The sequence below is a fragment of the Tauraco erythrolophus genome, unplaced genomic scaffold, assembly GCF_009769465.1.
Source record: "Tauraco erythrolophus isolate bTauEry1 unplaced genomic scaffold, bTauEry1.pri scaffold_61_arrow_ctg1, whole genome shotgun sequence".
In the NCBI taxonomy this organism is placed as follows: domain Eukaryota; kingdom Metazoa; phylum Chordata; class Aves; order Musophagiformes; family Musophagidae; genus Tauraco; species Tauraco erythrolophus.
The window spans coordinates 167,966-180,038 of NW_028238629.1; positions in this window are offsets into that span (position 1 = coordinate 167,966).

A 12,073-nucleotide genomic window follows, 5' to 3' on the forward strand; every position below is an offset into this window, starting at 1 on the left:
CACCGCACCAGTTTGCCCCCGTGCTGAGGGTTCGTTCGTGCTACCCCAGAGCCTTCACCCCATGGCAGGAGAGGAGCAGATCTTCCGAACGACCAGGCATCATCCCACGATGGAGCTGTCTTGGCAGCAGAAGGCTCTTTTCCCACCCTACAACTACAGCACCCACATCTCAAGCGGACCATCAGGTCAGGATCCAGCCCCCCACGTCCACGACACCAGCCACGCTTGCCCAGTGCGACGCAAGCAGCCTTGAAACGGGGAGAAGCAGGGAAAAAGACGTCGTGAGACGTAAGGGAAACTGAGGCACGGACCGGAAAGGATTTTCCCGCTGTAACTTGCTCTGTGCCACTGCTAGAAACAGAGCTCACACTTCTGATGTGTCACTCCAGCTAGTCCTTGACACATCTGAGATTATTTTAGCTGCTGAACACCACCAACACCAGCAGCACACTCAGCGCTAACAAGCCATAGCTGTATAAATAATGAAGGAAAAAAAAAAAAATTAAAAAAAAAAAACCACACCCACACCGAGTTTGCAACATCCATTCACCGTGATTTACGCCCGCTGCTCTCGCAAAGGCCCCAGTAATTTCCATTCGACTCCAATTTCCAGTTCTCCCACCCTCCTCCTCCCATCGCCCGTTCCCCCGGGAACAATGTTATCACCTATCGCCGAGCACAGCCCTTAATCTGCTGCCAGCCAGATACACCGGGGGAGTCTGGCAGAGCCCAGTGGTGTTATGTAAAACAGGCAGGAGATTTACACCACACAAAGGGGGAAGAGATAGGGCCAAAACCCCAAGGACACATTAACAGGGCAGCGATAAATGGAAGCAGAGCACTGGTGACACTGGCGAGAGAAAAGATGGGTGAATGGGACAAAGTGAGACAGCAGAGGGGCAGCCGTCGAGTCCTGCAAAAGCTGGGAATTGCACCAGGCTCCCTAAATTCTGCCCCGACATCCTGCAGCCTCCAAAGGCCGAAATCATTCCAGAAAATTCATGAAATTGCACCAGGCTCCCTAAATTCTGCCCCTGCATCCTGCAGCCTCCAAAGACCAAAATCATTCCAGAAAATTCACGAAATTGCACCAGGCTCCCTAAATTCTGCCCCTGCAGCCTCCAAAGACCAAAATCATGCCAGAAAGTTCACGAAATTGCACCAGGCTCCCTAAATTCTGCCCCTGCAGCCTCCAAAGACCAAAATCATGCCAGAAAATTCACGAAATTGCACCAGGCTCCCGAAATTCTGCCCCGACATCCTGCAGCCTCCAAAGGTCGAAATCATTCCAGAAAATTCACAAAATTGCACCAGGCTCCCTAAATTCTGCCCCTGCAGCCTCCAAAGACCAAAATCATTCCAGAAAGTTCACAAAATTGCACCAGGCTCCCTAAATTCTGCCCCTGCAGCCTCCAAAGACCAAAATCATACCAGAAAATTCATGAAATTGCACCAGGCTCCCGAAATTCTGCCCCTGCAGCCTCCAAAGACCAAAATCATTCCAGAAAGTTCACAAAATTGCACCAGGCTCCCTAAATTCTGCCCCTGCATCCTGCAGCCTCCAAAGGCCAAAATCATTCCAGAAAATTCACGAAATTGCACCAGGCTCCCTAAATTCTGCCCCTGCAGCCTCCAAAGACCAAAATCATTCCAGAAAGTTCACGAAATTGCACCAGGCTCCCTAAATTCTGCCCCTGCAGCCTCCAAAGACCAAAATCATGCCAGAAAGTTCACAAAATTGCACCAGGCTCCCGAAATTCTGCCCCGACATCCTGCAGCCTCCAAAGGCTGAAATCATTCCAGAAAGTTCACAAAATTGCACCAGGCTCCCGAAATTCTGCCCCTGCAGCCTGCAGCCTCCAAAGACCAAAATCATGCCAGAAAGTTCACAAAATTGCACCAGGCTCCCGAAATTCTGCCCCTGCAGCCTCCAAAGACCAAAATCATGCCAGAAAGTTCACGAAATTGCACCAGGCTCCCTAAATTCTGCCCCTGCATCCTGCAGCCTCCAAAGACCAAAATCATTCCAGAAAATTCACGAAATTGCACCAGGCTCCCGAAATTCTGCCCTGACATCCTGCAGCCTCCAAAGGTCGAAATCATTCCAGAAAATTCACAAAATTGCACCAGGCTCCCTAAATTCTGCCCCTGCAGCCTCCAAAGACCAAAATCATTCCAGAAAATTCACGAAATTGCACCAGGCTCCCTAAATTCTGCCCCTGCATCCTGCAGCCTCCAAAGACCAAAATCATTCCAGAAAGTTCACGAAATTGCACCAGGCTCCCTAAATTCTGCCCCTGCATCCTGCAGCCTCCAAAGGCCAAAATCATGCCAGAAAGTTCACGAGGGCTACAAAAAAAAAAAAAAAAAAATCAGAAAGAACCTACTTTTGCTACAGCTCAAGTTTCGCACCTTTGGACCGATGGGGCCACCCACGAGACAGCACCAGGCATTGGGGCTTTTCACAAGATTTCCACGTACGTTTTTAGAAGAAGCAAAAAGCTGCCCCAGCAGGTATCCCAGAGTCATTTTTTGGGAAAAAAAAAATTCTAAAAATCTGTATTTTAACACGCAATGAAGTTACCAAGAAGCCTGGTCTGAACAGAGCCAGAAATCCTTGCTGCAACCAGACAGATTTACGCCAGTATTACGGTTACAACGACCCGTTTCTAATTCAAAGCATCTTAAGTGACGCTGAGCGAATCCTTCACCTTCCCACCAGGCATTTATTATCCTCCCAGTTACACCACTGGTTTAAGACACCCAAACTGCAATAAAACTGCTCTCCCCCCCTCCATTTCCCCAGCCCACCCTTTGCTTTGCTCCAGCACTTCTGCTACCAGCAACGGGTTTAAGTCACCGATGGACCCTCCACGCTGGTGCTGGAGAAGCAGAACCCCAGTGAAGAGCTGCAGAGGGTTATGGAGCCACACATGCTCTCCAGCTGTGCATTTTGGGATGGCAGCAGTCTAAAAATACTTTGGATTTACTCGTTGCTTTAAGGTTTCAGACTGGCACTGACCGAGCGCTTTGGAGGCGCCGTTTTCGTACGGGAACACCCGGAGCGATCAGGAAAAGAGCCCAACGTAACTGGTTTCGCCTGAAGAGTCAACAGTCCATCACAATGGCTCAGCACGTCAGACGGAGCGAGGCCGGAGCACCCAGTGCTGACAAAGGGTCAGAGGCACTTTTGGAACTCAGTCCCCGGCACGCGCCGGCGTCGGGACAAAGTGGGATACGGGAAATGTCAGGCTGGATCAGGCCAGGGCTCACGAAAGCCCATCACAAACCACACACGGAGGTGAGAGACTGTTTCAAGATTCAAAGTCCTGACCTTAACAGCAACTTTTCTTGTCCCTCTGTCTAGAAAAAAAGCCAACTTTGCTTCTTGGCATCCCAGAAGTTTGGGAGTCTGTTTATTTTCAGGTTTTGGAGATAATTTGGAGGAAGCAAGACCCATTTAGTTCACCTCTCTGGCCGTGGGGTATGAAGCTGGTGGCCCAGCGCACCCTTCCAGGGTGCGACCTGCAAACCCACAAATCATCACATCAGCTTTTGCAACCATGTCATGATTTCCTAGACACAGAGCTCAAATAATCTTCCAACGACAATTTTTCTGGGATTGAGCACTGGGAACAGGCAAGACCAAGGAGACCAGACACCCATGGTGTCCAGCCCCTCTGTCTCCCCCTTTCCCCTCCAATCACTCCATGAGTTTTCCTGTTTCCACCAGTTCAGAAGGGGCTCGGAGGGTGTTGTGCAGCATCACCCCCCACCAAGCAGAAAGGCTGCTCGAGCAGAGGCACCAGTAACCTGATCTGGATGCAGATCTGGTCGCGTTCTGGTGCCCAGCAGAGAATTGGGAGAGAAACATTTCCAAAGACAACAGACATTTGCCTCCCCTCTATTGCACTTCTGTTTTTCAAAGTGAAGTTAATTATTTTAGGAGTTTCTTGCATTTTCAAACAAGCCTAAAGCCAATATTTTTCTTCAGCTGTGACTGTTCTTGTAGATGACAATTTAAAGGGTGTTTTTTTTTTCTTTTTTTTTGCTGAGACCCCTCTCCTGGAATCCCAGGAATGTTAAAAACCTTCTGGAAGGAGTCGTGTCATCATCACCCCCCCCAGCAGATCTCTGCAGAGAACCAGTTACTCAAATTAATACTTCCAAGTCCCAACTGGCCCAGAGATTCCCAAACCCTCAGTGAGGAGCGCTCCCTCGAGCGCAACGGAACGACAACACGGTTCTTACGATCCCGGCTGGCAGCCGAATCTTTCCATGGAAAGAGGCACATCCATCAGCGCTAAAAATGCAGGAATTTCATAACACCCACTGCTGCTGAAACGCAGCCAACTCTGAGGTGGAGCAGAGCTGTTGTTTGCATCAAAGAACACTTTCCAACAAAGAGGTAGGGAAGAAAAAAAAAAAAAAAAAATCCATGCCCACTTCAGCCTTGCCTACGACAGGAATTTTCTTTCCCTCCAGCAAGTTAGCAACCATTTACAACCAATTGCTCCAGAGCAAGTCACAAAGAACCTGGAAAATTCCTCTCCTCTTTCACCTTCCCAAGGTTTGCCCTGGCTGGACACTCAGGATCGAGGCATTTCTGTATTGTAGACGACACTTTGAACGGAGGTGGGGGAGATCGCTGAAGGAAACATTGGATCTTGTCAGAGGAGATGGGAAAACAGCTGAGAAAGAATCATGGAATGGGTTGGATTGGGAGGGACCTCAAAGACCATCCAGTTCCAACCCCCCTGCCATGGGCAGGGACACCCTCCACTGCACCAGGTTGCTCCAAGCCCCATCCAACCTGGCCTGGAACACTGCCAGGGATGGGGCAGCCACAGCTTCTCTGGGCAACCTGTGCCAGTGCCTCAGCACCCTCAGAGGGAAGGATTTCCTCCTTAGATCCAATCTAAATCTCCCCTCTTCCAGTTTAAATCCATCGCCCCTTGTCCTATCACTACACACCCTTGTAAAAAGTCCCTCTCCATCAGTCAGGATATTCCCTCAAACACATCCAGGTCCTGGGAAAACACCAGTCTTACCTTCCCCAGGTAACTATCCTGGAAATGGATTTTGGTGGGCTACCTCCCCTCCGCCTCCTCCAGCACTTTCCCAAGATGAAAACATTTCTCCTGCAGCAGCGGAGAGAAGACAGGGAAGGGGAGGGAAGAGAGGGTTGTTTTGTTTGGAGTCAGGATGGTCCAGGGGCCCCTCTGCTGCTGCTCCTCCTAATTCACACAGGAAGGAGGAGATTATCCTACACACAGACCAGCAACACCCAAGGCAGGAGCAGCAGTTGGGAGAAAGAACAGCTTGGCCCCCCGAGTGATGTCGCATCGTTGGAGGCCACGGCGAGGTTGAAATCAAGCCGGGATGCCGCGTTTTTACGGAGCGGGACTCTTCCTCATCTTCACCCGGAGAGAATTCCATCCGGCGCTTCGCGCTGGTGTCGGTAAAAACAAGGCTGGGTGGAAATTCCCTTCCTGCGAGCCACGTGTGGGCAGCCTTCGGCTCCATCTCCCTCTGCCTCGCTGCCAACTCCCCCGGTCTTGGCTGGCACCCAGCGAGATGATTCTCCCTGTTTAGTTGGCACTTGCTGGGAAATCGGGGAACTTGACAGGCTCTCCAGCTCCGCGTGCCTCAGCCTTTGCTTTTAGAGGGATTATTTCCAAAAACCCACTTCCCCCCGTGTCTCCGTTGGGTTTGGTGGCAGATGCCTGCAGCTCGTGGCTGGAGAGGCACAAAAAGCGTTTAACGTGCCTTTCTGCTTAAGTCTGGGAAGAAAAAACAAAACCAATTCAGAAAAGCCTCCAGCTACAGATGTGGCACAACTGCAGCTTGATCTTGGACAAGAGCATCAGGGACCGGCGCACAGCCGCCCTTCCCGAGCAAGAACAGGGAATATGGAATCCCAGAATGGGTTGGGTTGGGAGGGACCTCAAAGATCATCCAGTTCCAACCCCCCTGCCATGGGCAGGGACACCCTCCACTGCACCAGGTTTCTCCAAGCTTCATCCAGCCTGGCCTGGAACACTGCCAGGGATGGGGCAGCCACAGCTTCTCTGGGCAACCTGTCCCAGTGCCTCACCACCCTCAGAGGGAAGAATTTCTCCCTCAGGTCTCATGGAAATCTCCCCTCTTCCAGTTCAAAGCCATCACCCCGTGTCCCATCACTCCACACCCGTGTCCAAAGCCCCTCTCCAGCTTTCTTGGAGCCCCTTTAGGCACTGGGAGGTGCTGGAAGGTCTCCCCGGAGCCTTCTCTTCTCCAGGCTGAACACCCCAACTCTCCCAGTCTGTCTCCAGAGCAGAGGTGCTCCAGCCCTCCCATCATCTCCGTGCCCTCCTCTGGCCCTGCTCCAGCAGCTCTGTGTCCTTCTGCTGCTGGGGCCCCCAGAGCTGAACGCAGTATTCCAGGGGGGGTCTCCCGAGAGCAGAGGGGCAGAATCACCTCCATCCCTTCAAAGGAACGTGACTTCCTCCAGAGAGCTAGACTCTGGTCAAGCAAAGTTCCCAGCAATATGGCTTTTTCCCCAGTTGGGTGAAGATTTTGCCTCACTCCAGGGGTGTTTCATGCCCAGAGCTGCTTCATCAATGGACTGAATCACCGTCTTTTCTACTTTCGTTTGCTTAATTCCTCAACTTCTGGTCATTTTTGATGACGTTTTACTAATTTCCTAAAGCCTTGAGCTTCTCGGCGCATTTCCAGTGGGAAAAATACTCCAGATGCTCTGTCCCGTGCCTGCTTCCGTTGCAAAGGCATTAAAAGCAACAAGAAAGCTCTTGGTCCTTCTAGGAAAAACATCCCCTTGAGCAAGTTGTTCTTGTAAAGGGCAGAGGAAGCCTGCAAGTTCCCTTTATTAAACTGATTTCTACTGAAAAACACGACTCCCTGGAAACCAGCTTATAAGATTCCTCCAAAACTGCCGGTCTGCAGGGCCCTGGATGCCAAGGGTCTGGAACTCGCTGGCTAAGCAAAGCTTGAATTTCATCTCTCTGCATCTTTTTTTTTTTCAAAACAAATGCTGGAGGAGAGCAGCCAGTGCCCTGAAAGGATTCCAGCCACCAGCTGGAATTGGATTCCACAATCCCAGCCATGTGCCGGGATGGGCAGCCATACGGATTTGATTTGGTTCATCCCAGACTTTCATGTGCTTTTCCTGAACGCCTTGAGGTGCGTGACTCCTATGGGCATAGCTGCACCATGATGCAAACAAAAGGAGAGAAACATTTTGTAACTCAGCATCTTTAGGAGAAATTCCCCAAGCGAAATGTTTTCTGAATTTCGGATGCGGGAGTGCCAGCCCATCGGAAATATCGCGTGCCTGGTTTACTCCCTTTCCCATCTTCCATAGGGTTATAGGTACCATTACTCTGCACAATCACAAAACCAAGAATATTCCAAAAAAAAAACCCATCCTGGGGCCGAGGGGGGGGGGAGAGAAGACAAAAACAAAAGCTGTTTGTCTGCAGCAGCGTGAGCTCCCAGCGAGACGCGCAGAGGAGCTCACTTTTCACTGCCTCCGCCGCTCGCTCCTTGAATGTTGGAAGAGAGTTTTCCAAAGAAAACCAAACAAGAACGCAATAACACTGGTGTATTTTACACACAGCAGCATTCCAGAGGCGTTGGAGTTAACGTCCGAGGTATAACGAGGAATAATTTCGTTTGACACCCAACCGAAACGCTCCCGGCCGCTCTTCCTGCTTAAGCCACCCGCCACGGCGCGAGACAACAAAGCAGCTTAGAAGGAGGAATTAAAGTTTGGTTCCTCCTAATAACTGCCAGAATCTGGAGCAACAACGGAGCACGGAAGCCCTCGGCACAAGGGGAATGCGGATGCTGCTCATCCATGAGGAACGAAGCCTCCCACCCAAACACAAGCCCAAGCTGTGCCACGGGAAGGCAGCAGTTCCCATTTTATAAGGAGCTGCTCCTGCTGGCCCCTTCCTGACTCCAAGAAGGACTTTTCCTATCAGCTCACATCAATATCCAGCAGCAGCCTGGTTCCTCGGGAGCGTTCACCCGTGCTCCGAGGGGGGGTGTGCGTGCACACTGCGCACACCCAGAGACCTGGTGGGACACCAGCACACTGGTCCCAGTAACTCCTCTCAAAGGAGGCAGCAGATGAGCAACAAAGGGCCCCAAATCCATAAATCAGCTTCTTATGATGCTGTCGGGGACTTGGAGCAGTTTTAGGAAAAAATAAAGAGGTTTTAGGAAGTAACAAAGACTCTAACACTTCATATTCTAAGAGGCACAGCCCGGTAATCAAACACTCCTTACCCTTAGAGAATGGATTCTGCAAAGTGTAAAAGCTCCTAAAAAACCACTGTTCCAGCAAAACCAGCAATAAATCCCACTCAACTCCCATGTCCCTCCAGCAAAGCCCCAGTCTCCCAGCAAAGCAGCCATCCCTGGCTTTATGCTCTCGGGATGCTGGTTCAAAGGTGGAGGGTGCAGAAGGGTTCAAAAGGAAGCACCTGTGAACGAGGCCAGTTCCCAGCTCCTAAATGGCCTCAACTCTCTTTTTTTTTGCAGACTTTCTCCTTCTAGGGGTAATTTTAAGGAATATCTGACAGGTGTGTTTTATCTCCATTTAGCTTCTCCACTTAGATAAGAAGAAACAGCAGCACAAAAATTAAAGCGAAGAATTAAGGAGAAAAGGACGGGATCAAGAATTGGACCAAAGTTTTGAGCTCCTCAAAAAAAAAAAAAAAAAAAAAGTGATGCCTTTTGCCTCACTTTACCTTTTTTTTCATCAGGACACTGTAAAGGCAATCCCTCAGCAGTCTCTGCTGGAAAAACCTGGAAAGTTTTCCTCTCCTGATACCTTTTTGCTTTGATTTTTTTACAACAATAAAAAGCTCCTTGTTTTGAGGGCAGGAAATTTGGGGCAGAATTTGTCCCTGGCCTGGTCGCAACGAAACACTCGGTGCTCAGCAAATCACAAACACCTTCTCCCAGAAAAAGGAATCTCTTGGCCCCTGCTTAAAATTCTCAGGTGCTTGGATTTCCCTAATTCGGTTCGGAGTCCGTCCTACACAGCTGAGCTCCTAATTTGGGAAGACCTGAGGCTTTTAATTGCCTTAATGAGGGGTGATTGATGCTCGGAAGCACATGGGGTGGCTGGGATGAGCTGGTTGCCTGGTGCTCCGAGTCCACACTGGCTGATTTCAACAGAAAAAGCAAAAGCTTTTAGTAAGAAATTGGTTTATTGGCTGATAAAAGGTTTCTTGGGATGGTTGCTATGGTTTTATGTACCAATTACGTGGAAAACGCCGCTGTTCTCCGTGGTGGAACTCTGAGTTGGAGGGTCAGCAGCTGCTGCTGTGGAAATAGGGTCTCTTCAAGGCTTCTCTGCTCCTGCTTTGATTTGGGAAAGGAGTTTTTTGTCGTCGTTAGACTGTTGCCTGACTCTCACCGTGCACAAACAGAGCTGAGGCTGTTCCTTCGGAGTGAGGATGCAGCTCCAAGGAGGTGGGAGGAATCGAGGCAACGCCGTTTCTTACTCAAATTCCAAACTACATGGTGTCAGCCGTGGCTGCCCTGCCGGAAAATCCCCATCCCGAACGGGAGGAGAGATGTTTCGGACCCCGTGTCCGAGCTCTCCCCACACTAGTAGGACCCAGCAGCCGTGCAACTGTGGCTGGGAGCGTTGCTTTGGCAGCTCCTGCCCTCGACAAACCACCAGCTCCGCGGAAAGCAGCAAAAAATGAGGATTTTCAAGGTAAGAGTGAGCATGTTTGCTCCAAAAACCTTTTTCCAGGTGTTGGACCGCTGGAAGGAGAAGCAGGTACAAACCTCCAACGTTCCTCCTGCGCAGAATTCATCTCCTACTTAACAATTTAAGTGTGCAGCAGGAAATTAGGGTGTTTTTTTTTTTAACCAGTGATCTTATTCCAGCTCTGCTGGTTCCTCAAACTAGAAATTCCTGTGGGCAGAGCCTTACCTTTGTTTTCTAGAGACCTAAATGCACTTGGCACTTCTAATCCCAGACCAGTAAGTGTTTGCTTAAGGCTTCCCCAGTCACGTTTAGCAAACACGGGAGCAGCTTGTAATCAAACACCCAGTAATTTATTACAGAAATAAAAGATAATTTAGAATTCCAGAGTTCTATTAACTGTATTAACAAATCTACATCGCTCCAGAGATGCAAACTCAGCGCGGAGTAATAGTAAGAAGGGTTCCTCAGCTTTTCTTTTCCAACTTTCTGCTTCTTAGCAGCCCCCTGATGAAAAAAATCAATTTTTAATGCAGATTTTTAACTGCTTGAGCTGTCGGGAGAAATTTTCGTGCAGCTCTGGGTCTTCGTGTGTCATCTGGCGTCTTTGCAGGTGGTGGGGGTGGCAGGAATCTGCCCCGGTGCCGAATTTTTTACGCTGTTGTCGGAATTTCATCCCCAAACGGCGAGGGAAGCGCTACCCCCGGGGGCGGGCGGTATAGGGAGGCTGCCTGCGCATCCCTGCGTCGCGAGATGGCACTATAGGACAAGGTCTTCCTCCTCCTCCTCTTCCAACGGGATGGACAGAAAATCCGTGGTGGAGAGGCAGGATCGCTGGGATAACCCCCAGCAGGTGAGCTGCGGAACCAGCAAGTCGGACCCACCTTGGCCCTGGTGGCCAAGAAGGCCAGTGGCATCCTGGGGTGTGGCGAGTGGGTCGGGAGAGGTTCTCCTGCCCCTCTGCTCTGCCCTGGTGCGGAATTCCGCAGCTGGAATATCGCGTCCAGTTCTGGGCCCCCCAGTTCAAGAAGGACAAGGAGCTGCTGGAGAGAGTCCAGCACAGGGCCACGATGATGATGGAAGGAGTGGAGCATCTTCCTTTTGAAGAAAGGCTGAGGGAGCTGTACTGGGTTATACAGGGCTGTACTGGGCTGTACCAGGCTGTACTGGGCTGTACCAGGCTGTACTGGGCTGTACCAGGCTGTACTGGGTTATACAGGGCTGTACTGGTCTCTTTAGCTTGGAGAAGAGGAGGCTGAGGGGGACCTCATTAATGTTTATAAATATGCAAAGGGTGATGGCCATGAGGATGGAGCCAGGCTCTTCTCAGCGACATCCCATAATAGGCCAAGGGGAAATGGATCTGAGCTGGGACACAGGAGGTTCCACTTAAACATGAGGAAGAACTTCCCAGTAAGGGGCACAGAGCACTGGGACAGGCTGCCCAGAGAGGCTGTGGAGTCTCCTTCTCTGGAGATGTTCCAAACCCACCTGGACACGTTCTGGTGGGATCTGATCTGGGTGGTCCTGCCCTGGCAGGGAGATTGGACTCGATGATCCTCTGAGGTCCCTTCCAATCCCTGACATTCTGGGATTCTGTGATTCTAGATCCGAGAAATCTCCTTATCTGCTGGGGGTTCAGGGCGGTGTCTTCTCCACGAGGGAGTGCTGCAGAAGCTCAGCGTGCTTTGAGGGAAAGAGAACCAACGTTCTGGAGAAACGAGGTCCAGCTCAGAGCACCGCATGATCTTTTCACTCTACAGAACATAGAATCCTGGAATGGTTTGGGTTGGAAAGGACCTCAAAGATCATCCAGTTCCAACCCCCTGCCACGGGCAGGGACACCCTCCATCACACCAGGTTGCCCAACGCCCCATCCAACCTGGCCTGGACACTTCCAGGGATGGGGCATCTACAACTTCTCTGGGCAACAGCTGTGTGCTGACTGGTGTTGAGGAACATGGTTTAGGGTCCCTGACAGTGCAGGGTGAATGGTTGGACTCGATCTTGAGGATCTCTTCCAACCAGATGGTTCTATGATTCCATGACTGGCGAGTTGAAGCTCCAGCAGCGGACGCAGAAGGATCCAGAGAACATGAGCTGTGCCCGTGTACCTTGTTCTGTAACACTCAAAAAGTGAATTAAGCTCAAAATTGCTATGAAATAAAAACGACCAACATCAGTGCTTGCTGCAGCTGCCAGAAAACGATGATTTGAGAATATTTTCTGCCCAGTGTCCTACATTTCGGTTGCCCCCTTCCTGGCTACATCTTCCTAGCCAGGCCATCTGTGTTTCCTCCACTTCTTGCCTTGTCCTTCGTGCCAAGCAGGGCATGTTCCAGA